Source organism: Cherax quadricarinatus, chromosome 8, assembly GCF_038502225.1.
Source record: "Cherax quadricarinatus isolate ZL_2023a chromosome 8, ASM3850222v1, whole genome shotgun sequence".
Lineage (NCBI taxonomy): Eukaryota > Metazoa > Arthropoda > Malacostraca > Decapoda > Parastacidae > Cherax > Cherax quadricarinatus.
The window spans coordinates 23,858,020-23,874,663 of NC_091299.1; the positions used below are offsets into that span (position 1 = coordinate 23,858,020).

At 44.7% G+C, this 16,644-nt stretch overlaps 1 long non-coding RNA gene across 1 annotated transcript in view; it reads right to left on the reverse strand.

Moving 5' to 3' along the window:
* Positions 1-8,386, reverse strand: part of LOC128685477 (uncharacterized) — a 34,503-nt gene extending 26,117 nt beyond the window's left edge. The window contains exon 1 of the long non-coding RNA XR_011391735.1: positions 8,245-8,386. This is a non-coding gene — a long non-coding RNA (uncharacterized lncRNA). The remainder of the gene's footprint in view (positions 1-8,244) is intronic.
* Between the last annotated feature and the right edge of the window lie 8,258 nt (positions 8,387-16,644).

The following is a 16,644-nucleotide window of genomic DNA, read 5'->3' on the forward strand; positions in this document are numbered from 1 at the left end:
TGTACTGACCTCTGACCTCATTAACTTCACATCATCTGCGAACAGGGACACTTGTGAGTCTATCCCTTCCATCATGTCATTCACATATACAGTGGAGCCTTAAGTTTCATAATTAATCCGTTCCAGAGATTCTGACGAAAGGCGAAATTTATGAATGGCGAAACCATTTTCCCCATAAGAAATAATGTAAATCCATGTAATCCGTTCCAGACACCCAAAATTAACAAAAAATATTTTTTTACATTAAATATAGATTTACATACAGAAAACAATGAGACATCAAGTATAAAACAATATTAACATCACACTTACATTTATTGAAGACTCTTGGTAATGTATGGAAGACAGGAGGAGGGGAGAGGATGGAGAAGTTACACTATTGTTTGGAAGGGAAATCCCCTTCCATAAAGACTTTAGGTACCAAGTCCTTATCTGGGGTTACTTCCCTTCTTTGCTTTTTAATGCCACTAGGACCAGCTTGAGTCACTGGACCCCTGTTGCTCATAAAATTGTTCCAGAGAGCTCTGTTTCTGGCATCTTTAAAATTTGCATAAAATGGGACAAGACAATGTCATTGTACATGTTGCTGACACGGCGTGCAACAGTTTTGTCAGGGTGATATTCCTCCACAAACGTTTACACTTCACTCCACTTTGCACAAATGTCCTTAATCTTTGAAGAAGGCTCTTTCTTCCATCTCTCTTCCTCCTCCTCTGAAGCAATTTCCTGAGCTGTGGTCTGTTGGTGTTGCAGATGAAGGTCTTGCAGCTCTTCAATGGTTAGCTCTTCAATGTGGTCCTCCACCAACTCTTCCACATCCTGGCCAGCCACATCCAACCCCATGGAATTCCCCAATGCCACAATAGATTCCACAACTGACATAGGGTTGTCAGGGTCAGCCTCAAACCCTTCAAAATCTTTGTTGAGGACACAATCTGTCCACAATTTTCTCCAAGCAGAGTTCAATGTCCTGGAAGTCACTCCCTGCCAAGCCTTATCTATAAGGCCTATGCAATGGAGGATATTGAAGTGATCTTTCCAGAACTCTCTTAGGGTCAACTGAGTGTCTGAGGTCTCATCAAAGCAATTTTGAAACATTTCTTTGGTGTAGAGTTTTTTGAAGTTTGAAATGATCTGCTGGTCCATGGGCTGGATGAGAGGAGTGGTATTAGGGGGCAAGAACTTCATGAGGTAGTAGGTTGGTAGACAGCAACCACCCAGAGAAGTACTACCGTCCTGCCAGATGACTGTGAAACAGAAACCTGTAACTGTTTTGCATGATGATAGGATTGCTGGTTTCTTTTTCTGTCTCATAAACATGCTAGATAACAGGGATATCTTGCTACTCCTACTTACACTTTGGTCACACTTCACAGACATGCACATGCATATATATATATACATACATCTAGGTTTTTCTCTTTTTTTTCTAAATAGCTCTTGTTCTCCTTTATTTCTTCTATTGTCCATGGGGAAGTGGAAAAGAATCTTTCTTCCGTAAGCCATGCGTGTCATATGAGGCAACTTAAATGCCGAGAGCGATGGGCTAGTAACCCCTTCTCCTGTAGACATTTACTAAAAAAGAGAAGAAGAAAAACTTTATAAAACTGGGATGCTTGAATGTGCGTGGAAGTAGTGCGGATGACAAGAAACAGATGATTGCTGATGTTATGAATGAAAAGAAGTTGGATGTCCTGGCCCTAAGTGAAACAAAGCTGAACGGGGTAGGGGAGTTTCGGTGGGGGGGAAATAAATGGGATTAAATCTGGAGTATCTGAGAGAGTTAGAGCTAAGGAAGGGGTAGCAGTAATGTTGAAATATCAGTTATGGAAGGAGAAAAGAGAATATTAATGTGTAAATTCAAGAATTATGTGGATTAAAGTAAAGGTTGGATGCGAAAAGTGGGTCATAATAAGCGTGTATGCACCTGGAGACGAGAGGAATGTAGAGGAGAGAGAGAGATTTTGGGAGATGTTAAGTGAATGTATAGGAACCTTTGAACCAAGTGAGAGAGTAATTGTGGTAGGGGACCTGAATGCTAAAGTAGGAGAAACTTTTAGAGAGGGTGTGGTAGGTAAGTTTGGGGTGCCAGGTGTAAATGATAATGGGAGCCCTGTGATTGAACTTTGTATAGAAAGGGGTTTAGTTATAGGTAATACATATTTTAAGAAAAAGAGGATAAATAAGTATACAAGATATGATGTAGGGCGAAATGACAGTAGTTTGTTGGATTATGTATTGGTAGATAAAAGACTGTTGAGTAGACTTCAGGATGTACATGTTTATAGAGGGGCCACAGATATATCAGATCACTTTTTAGTTGTAGCTACACTGAGAGTAAAAGGTAGATGGGATACAAGGAGAATAGAGGCATCAGGGAAGAGAGAGGTGAAGGTTTATAAACTAAAAGAGGAGGCAGTTAGGGTAAGATATAAACAGCTATTGGAGGATAGATGGACTAATGAGAGCATAGGCAATGGGGTCGAAGAGGTATGGGGTAGGTTTAAAAATATAGTGTTAGAGTGTTCAGCAGAAGTTTGTGGTTACAGGAAAGTGGGTGCAGGAGGGAAGAGGAGCAATTGGTGGAATGATGATGCAAAGAGAGTAGTAAGGGAGAAAAAGTTAGCATATGAGAAGTTTTTACAAAGTAGAAGTGATGCAAGGAGGGAAGAGGAGTATATGGAGAAAAAGAGAGAGGTTAAGAGAGTGGTGAAGCAATGTAAAAAGAGAGCAAATGAGAGAGTGGGTGAGATGTTATCAACAAATTTTGTTGAAAATAAGAAAAAGTTTTGGAGTGAGATTAACAAGTTAAGGAAGCCTAGAGAACAAATGGATTTGTCAGTTAAAAATAGGAGAGGAGAGTTATTAAATGGAGAGTTAGAGGTATTGGGAAGATGGAGGGAATATTTTGAGGAATTGTTAAATGTTGATGAAGATAGCGAAGCTGTGATTTCGTGTATAGGGCAAGGAGGAATAACATCTTGCAGGAGTGAGGAAGAGCCAGTTGTGAGTGTGGGGGAAGTTTGTGAGGCAGTAGGTAAAATGAAAGGGGGTAAGGCAGCTGGGATTGATGGGATAAAGATAGAAATGTTAAAAGCAGGTGGGGATATAGTTTTGGAGTGGTTGGTGCAATTATTTAATAAATGTATGGAAGAGGGTAAGGTACCTAGGGATTGGCAGAGAGCATGCATAGTTCCTTTGTATAAAGGCAAAGGGGACAAAAGAGAGTGCAAAAATTATAGGGGGATAAGTCTGTTGAGTATACCTGGTAAAGTGTATGGTAGAGTTATTATTGAAAGAATTAAGAGTAAGACAGAGAATAGGATAGCAGATGAACAAGGAGGCTTTAGGAAAGGTAGGGGGTGTGTGGACCAGGTGTTTACAGTGAAACATATAAGTGAACAGTATTTAGATAAGGCTAAAGAGGTTTTTGTGGCATTTATGGATTTGGAAAAGGCGTATGACAGGGTGGATAAGGGGGCAATGTGGCAGATGTTGCTGGTGTATGGTGTAGGAGGTAGGTTACTGAAAGCAGTGAAGAGTTTTTACGAGGATAGTGAGGCTCAAGTTAGAGTATGTAGACAAGAGGGAGATTATTTCCCAGTAAAAGTAGGCCTTAGACAAGGATGTGTGAAATCACCGTGGTTGTTTTAATATATTTATAGATGGGGTTGTAAGAGAAGTAAATGCAAGGGTCTTGGCAAGAGGCGTGGAGTTAAAAGATAAAGAATCACACATAAAGTGGGAGTTGTCACAGTTGCTCTTTGCTGATGACACTGTGCTCTTGGGAGATTCTGAAGAGAAGTTGCAGAGGTTGGTGGATGAATTTGGTAGGGTATGCAAAAGAAGAAAATTAAAAGTGAATGTACAGGAAAGAGTAAGGTTATGAGGATAACAAAAAGATTAGGTAATGAAAGATTGGATATCAGATTGGAGGGAGAGAGTATGGAGGAGGTGAATGTATTCAGATATTTGGAAGTGGACGTGTCAGCGGATGGGTCTATGAAAGATGAGGTGAATCATAGAATAGATGAGGGGAAAAGGGTGAGCGGTGCACTTAGGAGTCTGTGGAGACAAAGAACTTTGTCCTTGGAGGCAAAGAGGGGAATGTATGAGAGTATAGTTTTACCAACACTCTTATATGGGTGTGAAGCATGGGTGATGAATGTTGCAGCGAGGAGAAGGCTGGAAGCAGTGGAGATGTCACGTCTGAGGGCAATGTGTAGTGTGAATATAATGCAGAGAATTCGTAGTTTGGAAATTAGGAGGAGGTGCGGGATTACCAAAACTGTTGTCCAGAGGGCTGAGGAAGGGTTGTTGAGGTGGTTCGGACATGTAGAGAGAATGGAGCGAAACAGAATGACTTCAAGAGTGTATCAGTCTGTAGTGGAAGGAAGGAGGGGTAGGGGTCGGCCTAGGAAAGGTTGGAGGGAGGGGGTAAAGGAGGTTTTGTGTGTGAGGGGCTTGGACTTCCAGCAGGCATGCGTGAGCGTGTTTGATAGGAGTGAATGGAGACAAATGGTTTTTAATACTTGACGTGCTGTTGGAGTGTGAGCAAAGTAACATTTATGAAGGGATTCAGGGAAACCGGCAGGCTGGACTTGAGTCCTGGAGATGGGAAGTACAGTGCCTGCACTCTGAAGGAGGGGTGTTAATGTTGCAGTTTAAAAACTGTAGCGTAAAGCACCCTTCTGGTAAGACAGTGATGGAGTGAATGATGGTGAAAGTTTTTCTTTTTCGGGCCACCCTGCCTTGGTGGGAATCGGCCAGTGTGTTATCTGGAGTTTATCTGGAGAGAGTTCCGGGGGTCAACGCCCCCGTGGCCCGGTCTGTGACCAGGCCTCCTTAGGAGTGTCCCAGGATGCGACCCACACCAGTCGACTAACACCCAGGTACCCATTTTACTGATGGGGAACATAGACAACAGGTGGAAAGAAACACGTCCAATGTTTCTACTCTGGCTGGGAATCGAACCCAGGCCCTCACCGTGTGAAGCGAGAGCGTTAACCACCAGGCCACCAGAGCCCCTGTTAATAAAAAAAAAAAAATAATAACTTCACTGTGATGAAACTAAACTCCTCCACCATTTGGTCATCCAAATCTGGAGGATGAGCAGGAGCATTGTCCATTACCAGGAGGCACTTGAGTGGCAATTTATTTTCCAGGAGGTATTTCTTCACACTCGGGCCAAACACTTCATTGAATCAATCAAGGAAAATTTCCCTCATGACCCATGCCTTACTGTTAGCCTTCCACATCACACACAATTTACTCTTAGCGACACTGTGTTTCTTGAACACTCTAGGATTTTCAGACTGATACACCAGTAAAGGCTTCACTTTGAAATCCTCACTTACTGAATGACCTGACTGACTTACTGAGTAACCTGACTGACTTACTGAATGATTTGACTGGCTTACTGAGTGACTTGACTGAGTGACTTGACCAAGTGACTTGACTAAGTGACTTACTGAATGACTTGACTGATTTACTGAGTGACCTGACTGACTTACTGAATGACTCGACTGACTTACTGAATGACTTGACTGACTTACTGAGTGACTTGACTGACTGACTTACTGAATGACCTGACTGACTGAATGACTTGACTGACTTAGTGACTTAGCTGTAATAATATTATATTATTATTATTGCTGAGTTGAAAAAGAGAATGATTTCCATGGAATTAAAGCATGAAATCATAGATACACAAGCGAGGTGTCCAGGTTTTGGGTTGAGGGGGAAGAGGGAGGGGGGAGCTGGCTCGTAACTCAAATTTTGGCTCGTAACTCAGAGTAAAAAATCGACGCAGGGATGGCTCATATCTCAAAAAAACTCGTAAGTTGGGACACTCGTAAGTCAAGGTTCCACTGTATATAAAACAGATGTAGAAAAAACACTTAACCTAAAATTACTATGGGAAGAAATATTTTTTTGTTGCTTTTCTGCCAGGTCATAATATCTGTTTCTCTTAGATATGACTGAAGCTTACTAACCTGGGTTTTCAAAATGTATTGAGTGATTTTATTATTTGTTGATTATGGTACATTATAAATCAAATAATAATGGTGTAGTGTTTTCATAAACAATATTTCTGGTCACACAGGCCTATTTGCCCATTTGACTGGTAACACTCTCGCCTCACACACTCACTGTCTGGGGTTCAATATGTGTGGAAATGCTGGGCAGGTTTCCGTACACCTTCTGTCCCTGTTCACCTATCAGTAAGTAGGTACCTGGGTGTTAGTTGACTGTTGTGGGTGGTATCCTGGGGGACAAGACTGAACGACCACAATGGAAAAAAGATGGATAGTCCTCAATGACACACTGACTTTCTTAGGCTATCATGGGTGGCTAACACTCCCTACCCTGGGTTATCCTGGGTGACTGACACTCCCTACCCTGCGTTATCCTGAGTGGCTAACACTCCCTACCCCGAGATATCCTGGGTGGCTAACCCTCCTTACCCAGGGTTATCCTGGGTGACTGACACTCCCTACCCTGGGTTATCCTGGGTGGCTAACCCTCCCTACCCTGGGTTATCCTGGGTGGCTAACCCTCCCTACCCTGGGTTATCCTGGGTTGCTAACCCTCCCTACCCTGGGTTATCCTGGGTGGCTAACACTCCCTACCCTGGGTTATCCTGGGAGGCTAACACTCCCTACCCTGGGTTATCCTGGGTGGCTAACACTCCCTACCCTGGGTTATCCTGGGTGGCTAACACTCTCCACCCTAGGTTATCCTGGGTGGCTAACACTCTCCACCCTAGGTTATCCTGGGTGGCTAACACTCCCTACCCTGGGTTATCCTGGGTGGCTAACACTCTCCACCCTAGGTTATCCTGGGTGGCTAACACTCCCTACCCTGGGTTATCCTGGGTGGCTAACACTCTCCACCCTAGGTTATCCTGGGTGGCTAACACTCTCCACCCTAGGTTATCCTGGGTGGCTAACACTCCCTACCCTAGGTTATCCTGGGTGGCTAACACTCTCCACCCTAGGTTATCCTGGGTGGCTAACACTCTCCACCCTAGGTTATCCTGGGTGGCTAACCCTCCCTACCCTGGGTTATCCTGGGCGGCTAACACTCTCCACCCTAGGTTATCCTGGGTGGCTAACCCTCCCTACCCTGGGTTACCCTGGGTGGCTAACACTCTCCACCCTAGGTTATCCTGGGTGGCTAACACTCTCCACCCTAGGTTATCCTGGGTGGCTAACACTCTCCACCCTAGGTTATCCTGGGTGGCTAACACTCCCTACACTGGGTTATCCTGGGTGGCTAACACTCTCCACCCTAGGTTATCCTGGGTGGCTAACACTCCCTACCCTGGGCTATCCTGGGCAGCTAACACTCTCCACCCTAGGTTATCCTGGGTGGCTAACCCTCCCTACCCTGGGTTATCCTGGGCGGCTAACACTCTCCACCCTAGGTTATCCTGGGTGGCTAACACTCTCCACCCTAGGTTATCCTGGGTGGCTAACACTCTCCACCCTAGGTTATCCTGGGTGGCTAACACTCTCCACCCTAGGTTATCCTGGGTGGCTAACACTCTCCACCCTAGGTTATCCTGGGTGGCTAACACTCTCCACCCTAGGTTATCCTGGGCGGCTAACACTCTCCACCCTAGGTTATCCTGGGTGGCTAACACTCTCCACCCTAGGTTATCCTGGGTGGCTAACACTCTCCACCCTAGGTTATCCTGGGTGGCTAACACTCTCCACCCTAGGTTATCCTGGGAGGCTAACACTCTCCACCCTAGGTTATCCTGGGTGGCTAACACTCCACCCTAGGTTATCCTGGGTGGCTAACACTCTCCACCCTAGGTTATCCTGGGTGGCTAACACTCTCCACCCTAGGTTATCCTGTGTGGCTAACCCTCCCTACCCTGGGTTATCCTGGGTGGCTAACCCTCCCTACCCTAGGTTATCCTGGGTGGCTAACCCTCCCTACCCTGGGTTATCCTGGGTGGCTAACCCTCCCTACCCTAGGTTTTCCTGGGTGGCTAACCCTCCCTACCCTAGGTTATCCTGGGTGGCTAACCCTCCCTACCCTGGGTTATCCTGGGTGGCTAACCCTCCCTACCCTAGGTTATCCTGGGTGGCTAACCCTCCCTACCCTGGGTTATCCTGGGTGGCTAACCCTCCCTACCCTAGGTTATCCTGGGTGGCTAACCCTCCCTACCCTGGGTTATCCTGGGTGGCTGACGCTACCTTGGGTTATAAACCCGAACACATCTCATCTTACCTTACAAGCTCTTTGAAAGTACTAGTGATGTATAACAGCTGATCTTACACTTGTGAGTCGCTACAAACTCACTGGTAAACTATTAATTAACGCATGACCTAATAAATCCCACACTGGTCAATTCTTCTTACTTTGTTGGGTTTATCAGGTCCACTGACAGCATAAGCCGTATCGAGCCCGACTTCTCGATGGTACGAGGAAAAATTGTTGCCCAAGGCTGGGTGATGAAAGAAAAGGAACAAAAGTTCCTTTGTAAATAGAGATAGAAACTTGAAGTTTCCAATTAGATCCGGTGGACCCCTTTGCCAAGCCGCAGCAGAGAGGGACGCCCACATCCCCACCTGAGTTCAGTAACCGGCTTCCCACCAAATACCGTTAAATTATTATTATTATTATAATCAAGGGGGAAGAGCTAAACCCGGAGGATTATACATTATTATTATAATAAGGGGGAAGAGCTAAACCCGGAGGATTATACATTATTATTATAATCAAGGGGGAAGCGCTAAAACCGGAGGATTATACAGCGCCTGGGGGGGATGTGGAAGGCATTCTGGCTTAATTCGGGGAACTGGAGCACAGATCCAATTCCCTAAATCAAGAGCCCCTCACCAACATCAAGGAACCGTCCCTGAGGGGAAAGACCGTTAAAGAATTTCCCGCAAAGGGGAAAATGGAGCTGGCTAAAAGTAAGCCGATGAATAGGTGCCCCTCCTGTAGAGTGCCTGGTGGGCAAAATAGTTGAGGACAAGCATCCCAGAGAGAACGGTGGAAGTTTATCACTGATACTCAGACGAGAGAGAAATGTCCACACCCGACGAAGGCTGGCGCAGAAGCAATTATGAATTTCCCAAAACATTTGTAAAAGATGTTTGTTGGGGTTTATCAGGGCCACTGACGGCTTACGCAGTATCGAACCCGGCTTCCCGATTAAAAAGATTAAAGATTTTATTTCTTTGCAAAGTTTACAATGTGTAATTACAATTTTAATTTGTCAAGTACAAGGAAAGCCACTCTTATGCCGAGGCATAGTAAGATACAGGTACATATAAATACAGTTAAATAAATTATCATACATAACAGCCTGTGTAAATTACCCATGATAACCCAAAAAAGTCAGTGCCTTATTTCCATTGGGGTCCTTGTAATAATTATTGTTTAAACCTTAAAGTTAAAACAGGCAAGTAAATCAATTATGTGAAAAGTAGTTACAATGAAAGGAGATATACTAGGGATCAGATTATATGTATGTTAGATATACAAGAAATCACTCTGTTCTCTTTCTCTGTGTGTGTGTGTGTGTGGTGTGTGTGACTCAACAATCAATATTTGCACCAATAACTCATTACAGTTGTGACCGGGTGTGGAAGTGTGAATTGCTCATTACTCTATAATTTGTTCATGATTGTAGCCAAAGTATAAACGTAAGTAACCATTCTACAGAATTCATTACCTTTGTAACTTGTGAGCTCATTACCTTTGTACCTAGTTCAGCTATCAAAACTTTGGGGGCCCAGTCCCTGGACCCATTACGTACCTCTGTAATCTGTAAATACCTTTGTAACTTGTCATGATTGTGACCAGACTTACCTGGAGTTCATTACCTTTGTAAATTGTGAGTTCATTACCTTTGTAAATTGTGAGTTCATTGCCTCTGTAACTTGCTCAGCTATCAAAACTTTGGAGTCCAGTCCCTGGACCAATTATGTACCTCTGTAATCTTTTGACTACCGCCCACAGGATGGGTATGGGGTGCATAATAAACATATTAAACTAACTAACTAACTCTTTCTCTAGCTACATTCATGAGGTACTTCTTGGCTCTCTTCTTGAGCTTGCCCATGCTAAGGCAGGTTCTGACATCAGCTGTACAATAAAATGTGTTTGAAACCTGACCACTAACTGTAGGTACTGCAAAGTTGTTCTCCCTTTTCCTAGTACCATTATTGCTTTGGTTCTCAGCCTTAACAAAACTTTGGCTTGAACATTCCAGTTGTATTATTATTATAATCAAGGGGAAGCGCTAAACCCGTAGGATTATACAGCGCCTGGGATGGGGGGGATGTGGAAGGCATTCAGGCTTAATTCGGGGAACTGGAGCACAGATCCAATTCCCTAAATCAAGAGCCCCTCACCAACATCAAGGAACCGTCCCTGAGGGGATTCCAGTTGTAATTCATTCTGGTCTACATGCTCTCTTGGACCCAGAGCCAAGATGAATCTCACCATTTTGTTCCGGGTGTTTTTTAGTCCTATCTTTCATTTTTTTTTTTTTTTTTTTTTGGTTAAGGCAGGGTACCATTTGCTGCCCAAAGCTGGGCCATGAAAGGAACAAAAATTCCTTTGTAAATAGAAACAGAAACTTGAAGTTTCCAATTAGATCCGGTGGACCCCCCTTGCCAATCCCCAGCAGAGCAAAACGCCCACATCCCCACCTGAGTCAAGAAATCGTAATGACACGACTTGCAAACAAACCGCGGGTTCAATCCCGGCCGGGGGTATGGTTTCCCCACCTGAGTTCAGTAACCGGCTTCCCACCAAAGACCGTTAAAAAATATCCGCAGAATGGAAAAATGGAGCTGGCTAAAAGTAAGCCGATGACGGCTGGCAAAATAGATGAGGACAAGCATCCCAGAGAACGGGGGAAATTTGTCACTGATACTCAGGCGAGTGAGAGACGTCAATGCCCAGCAAAGGCTGGCACAGAAGTCCAAGAGTCACCATGGTACATGCTGTATTATCTGGTTGTTGTTGGGGTTATTAAGGGAGGACCACCATGGTACATGCTCTATTTCTTGTTGTTGAGGTTATTAAGGGCCACCATGGTACACCCTATATTATACTGTTGTTGAGATTATTAAGGACCACCATGGTACACCCTGTATTATCTTGGTGTTAGGGTCATTAAGGGCCACCATGGTACATGCTGTATTATCATGTTGAGATTATTAAGGGCCACCATGGTACATGCTCTATTATCGTGTTGAGATTATTAAGGGCCACCATGGTACACGCTGTATTATCGTGTTGAGATTATTAAGGGCCACTATGATACATGCTGTATTATCTTGTTGGGGTTAAGGGCCACCATGGTACACCCTGTATTATCTTGGTGTTAGGGTTATTAAGGGCCACCATGGTACACCCTGTATTATCTTGGTGTTGGGGTTATTAAGGGCCACCATGGTACACCCTGTATTATCTTGGTGTTGGGGTTATTAAGTGCCACCATGGTACACCCTCTATTATCTTGGTGTTAGGGTTATTAAGGGCCACTATGGTGCACGCTGTATTATCTTGTTACGGTTATTAAGGGCCACTATGGTACATGCTGTATTATCTTGTTGGGTTGTTAAGGGCCACCATGGTACACGCTGTATTATCGTGTTGAGATTATTAAGGGCCACTATGGTACAAGCTGTATTATCTTATTTGGGTTATTAAGAGTCAACCAAAGCTGATTCTTTAATTAGATCTGCCGCTCAGGAGTGCAGGGTTTAGTTAGTTTAATATGTATATTATGCACCCCATACCCATCCTGTGGGCGGTAGTCAAAAGATTACAGAGGTACATAATTGGTCCAGGGACTGGACTCCAAAGTTTTGATAGCTGAGCAAGTTACAAAGGTAATGAACTAGATCTGGTCATAATCATGACCAAGTTACAAAGGTAATGAGCTCCAGGTAGAGCTGGTCACACATGAATAATTGCAAAGGTAATGAATCAAACATTAATCATGAGAATTTACAAAGGTAATGAGCTCCAGGTAGAGCTGGTCACAATCATGACAAGTTTCAAAGGTAATGAATGATAAACACGTTATGACATGATTACAATCATAGACAAATTACAGAGTAATGAGCAGTTAACAAACATAGTAGGGAATTCATCCAATGCACCAACAACAGATGTTGCTAGGTGCCTGTCTCTCCTCAGCAGACAGCCATTGCAAACAGCAGCAAGTTGCCCCGGGATCTGCTGCTTGCACGAGCACCATCAACCCTCCCCAAGAGGTCCAAGAAGCCAGTGACTCCGTTAGCAGCCCGATGGAGAGCTGCCCTAGGGACATGTCAGCGTCCTGGTGGACGCCAAGTTGATTGAAGATCCCAGGCCCTCGTGTGCACGGATGTTGAAGCTTGAGGAACTGAATACACACTGCCTGTGGCACACCTGACAGCTGCCTCGCGGTCGAACTCCACGATGCTGTCCCTGTAGTAGAAGTTCCTGTGAGCCCGGCACTCCCTGCAGTGCCATCGCTGACATCGTGGGTTAGAGGAGAAGTACCCTCTATAGATGGGGTGGCGCTGGTAGTTGGGTGGGTGAGGCGGGGGAGACGGGCAGGGGTGAGGCGTTATGAGAGGGTCACTGTTTACTACACACGCCCTCCCCCCCAGCGGAGAGGGGGGGAGGCGCTGACTGGTCCTGACTCAACAACACCAAACCCTCTAAAACTGCACAACACTTTAACTATTTACGCTGAAACGATGCACTGGGATGTCCGTTCGCTGCTCTGGTATCTTCTCAAAGCATTCACACTGAGTTCTGTTAAGTAGGGACCTGGTCATCCTCTTTGACCAGGAGCTATCCTTGAAAATCTCGCAGCTAGCCCGCTACACAACCTGCCACGTCGGCTGCAAGCCTCGTGCAGGGGAAAAGAAATTACTCAAATCTGGGCGGGAATGAGGATGTGAAAATTTGTCTGGACTGCCTCCAAGTGAGTCACCTACCCTGGCAAACTCTGTTGACACCGAGCTCTGAGGTCGGTACCTCAGCCTCACAAGTGGCTTATAGGACAGATTTTCACAAATGATTGATGTTGCAAGAAACTCGCCTGCATGCACGTATAAAGGACTAACTTACTTGGTGTTGCAGCAAATATCCTGATCTTCAACTTCCCTAAGCTTAGCCTTAGCCCCTCTGGACTTCCCCTCAGAAACCACGTGCAACTGGGAGCCTTAATTCCTGCAATGTTCAATCGTTATTAGTGACCTGCCTGCACCTCAGAAATTCCTATATCCAAGGGGGTGTGTATCCCCTAGTAAAACTATGCAGACACAGACACTAGCTTCTAGGTAGACAAGAGACTCTGGTACGTACTGGGCATGCACTGCCAGTTGCATACAGACCTACAGTTCAACTCACTCACAATTTTTCCCCAGACACTGGCCAGAAATCCTAAGAGAAAGTGGAGGTTTTGTCTTACTGTATGGGCCTGACGGAGGAGGTCATCTACGGTACATCGAGGTGCCTCTACCAGATTTCCCCAAGTCTCATACATGAAGACACGTGGGGGGCGCCGTCTGCTGATCACGGCACGTGTTGTCCAGTTGGTGTCTGTCTACAGAAGGGAGAGCTCGTGTTTTTCAGACCCACGCATCATCCTTCAAGCTAGGGCTGCCAGTTCTCCCTAGCTAACTTAACCTAGTGTTTGCCTATATTATCGGTCTATTACTACCTATGTTAAGGTCTTAGGTCTACATTATTATTATCTACAGTTGCCTTAGTAAACCTAATATTAGTGTACTACCAGTAAAACTACCTACTCCTTCCCTGAAAGGTAAATCTATAACTTAAATAGTGCTTACCAACCACGCCAACTCTGGGAGAACGCTTTTTGTTTGGGTGGGTTTAAGGGCCACCCAGCTCAGCCGTTCCATTATGGCCATTCTGGGACCCCCTTTGTATGCTGTATCTGTCCTGTGGAACTTTAGGGACCAAATAAATTTCCACAGAGGAAGGAAATAAAGTTTTCTCCAGTAAGAGGAAACGAGAACAGTTAATTCCCATCTCACATGAGGTGGACTCTAGTCTTCAATACTGGTAGAGCCAGGAGTCCTACTCCCTGAGTAACATGTCTGTACTATACCAACATCTTATCTTATCTTATCTTACCAATGCTGAAGTCCTGTTGTTGTTTCGGCGTGAGCGGTATTGAGCCCTACCTCCCAGGAATGAGGAAGCTTTCAATCACTGGAGAAAAGTAGGGAAAGTAATAGTCCCTGTAGGAGACGGAATAAGAGATTAAAGATCCTATATCTTATATATGCAAAGAGTGCTGAGGGTTTCTTCTTGTTGGGTGTTTTAAGGGCCACTAACAGCTTACGCCGTATCGAGCCTTGTTTTCCAATGTACAGAGAAGAAATATTGCCCAAGAAGGCAAAAGGGATCAGTTCTCTCTGCAAATAAAAACAAGCTGAAACTTATAATTATGCCAGGTGGGCCCCTTTCCCTAAGCCATATTGGGGCATGTATATACTCAACCTGAGTTCAGTAACGTGTCAAAAAACACCTTAATGCTGATAGGTAGGACGTGCGCAATACTTGGAGTTTATCTGGAGAGGGTTCTGGGGGTCAACGCCCCCGCGGTCCGCTCTGGGACCAGGCCTCATGGTGGATCAGGGTCTGATCAACCAGGCTGTTACTGCTGGCCGCACGCAAGCTGACATATGAACCACAGCTCGGTTGGTCAGGTACTGACTTTAGGTGCCTGTCCAGTGCCTTCTTGAAGACAGCCAGGGGTCTATTGGTAATCCCCCTTATGTATGCTGGGAGGCAATTGAACAGTCTTGGGCCCCAGACACTTATTGTGTTGTCTCTCAGTGTACTCGTAGCGCCCCTGCTTTTCATCGGGGAAATGTTGCATCTTCTGCCGAGTCTTTTGCTTTCATAGGGAGTGATTTTCGTGTGCAGGTTTGGTACGAATCCCTCCAGGACCTTCCAAGTGCATATTATCATGTATCTCTCTTGCCTTAGTTCGAGGGAATACTGATCAAGGACCTTCAACCATTCCCAGTAGTTCAGGTGCCTTATCGTACTTTGTGTGCCGTGAAAGTTCTTTGTACACTCTCCAGGTCTGCAATGTTGCCAGCCTTGAAGGGGGCCGTTAGTGTACAGCAGTATTCCACCCTAGAGCACAAGCGATTTGAAAAAGATCATGGGCTTGGAGTCCCTAGTTTTGAAGGTTCTCATTTTCCATACTATCATTTTCCTAGCGGATGAGGTCGATACATTGTTGTGGTCTTTGAAGAGGAGATCCTCTGACATTATCACTCCTAGGTCTTTCACATTACTTTTCCGCTCTATTGTATGGTTAGAATTTGTTGTATACCCTGACACATTTTTAATTTCTTCAAGTTTCCCATATCTGAGTAGTTGAAATTTCTCCTCGTTGAACTTCATATTGTTTTGAGTGGCCCATTCGAAGATTTGGTTGATGTCCGCTTGGAGTCTCGCGGTGTCTTCAATGGAGGTCACTGCCATGGTAATTCGGGTGTCATCCACAAAGGAAGACACGGAGCTATTATGTCTTACATCTCTGTCTATGTCAGAAATGAGGATGAGGAATAGAATGGGAGCGAGTATACTGTGCCTTGTGGCACAGAGCTTTTTACCGTGGCTGCCTGGACTTTACTCTGTTTACTATTACTCTTTGTGTTTTATTTGTCAGGAAGTTGTAGATCCATCTACCAACTTTTCCTGTTATTCCTTTATCACGCATTTTGTGTGCTATTACACCATGGTCACACTTGTCGAAAGCTTTAGCAAAGTCTGTGTATACTACATCTGTATTTTGCTTATCCTCCACAGCATCCAGGACCTTGCCATAGTGGTCCAGTAGCTGGGACAGGCAGGAGCGACCTGCTGTAAACCAGTGTTGCCCTGGGTTGTGAAAATGATGGGTATCTAGGTGGTTGGCTATTTTGCCTCTTAGAACTCTATCTCTGTCTATACACCAGTGTATGGCCCTGTCTTTGTCCACACACCAGTGTATGACTGTCTCTGACCACACACCAGCGTAAGGCCTTATCTCTGTCTAAAAGTTTGCAGCATATGTCATTTGTGTCTCTATACAAGCCATACTGCCAAAGATATTTATAATTTAGCTTCAGTCTAACAATAAGAGCATTTTACAATCTACTGACCTTGTTACTCCGTAAAAATGCCTTACATGGCACATTTCATTATGATGGACAAATAATCCGTCAGTTCCTATTTGCATTGTTCTACTTGCTACAAACTCATTTGCTAGTCCCTTTCCAATAGTATTCAGGGTGTCCCGTGGCCTGGTAGGCAATGCTCTCGCTTCACACACTGAGTCCCCGTGGTTCGATCCCCGGCAAGGATGGAAACATTAAGACACTTGCTGTCCATGTTCACCTAGCAGTAAAATAGGCACCTGGGTGTTAGTCGACTGGTGTGGGTTGCATCCTGGGACAAAATTGACTTAATTTGCCTGAAAAGTTCTGTTATAGCAAGCGGCTTTCTACATAGTAGTATGTCATTGATGTCAGCTATGGTCTGTATACCTTGTATAAGTACTTGTAGAAATAAAGATTCTCATATTATAGACTTCTGTTTGAGAAACAAAAATTATATTCGACATTCTCTTCATTTAATGTT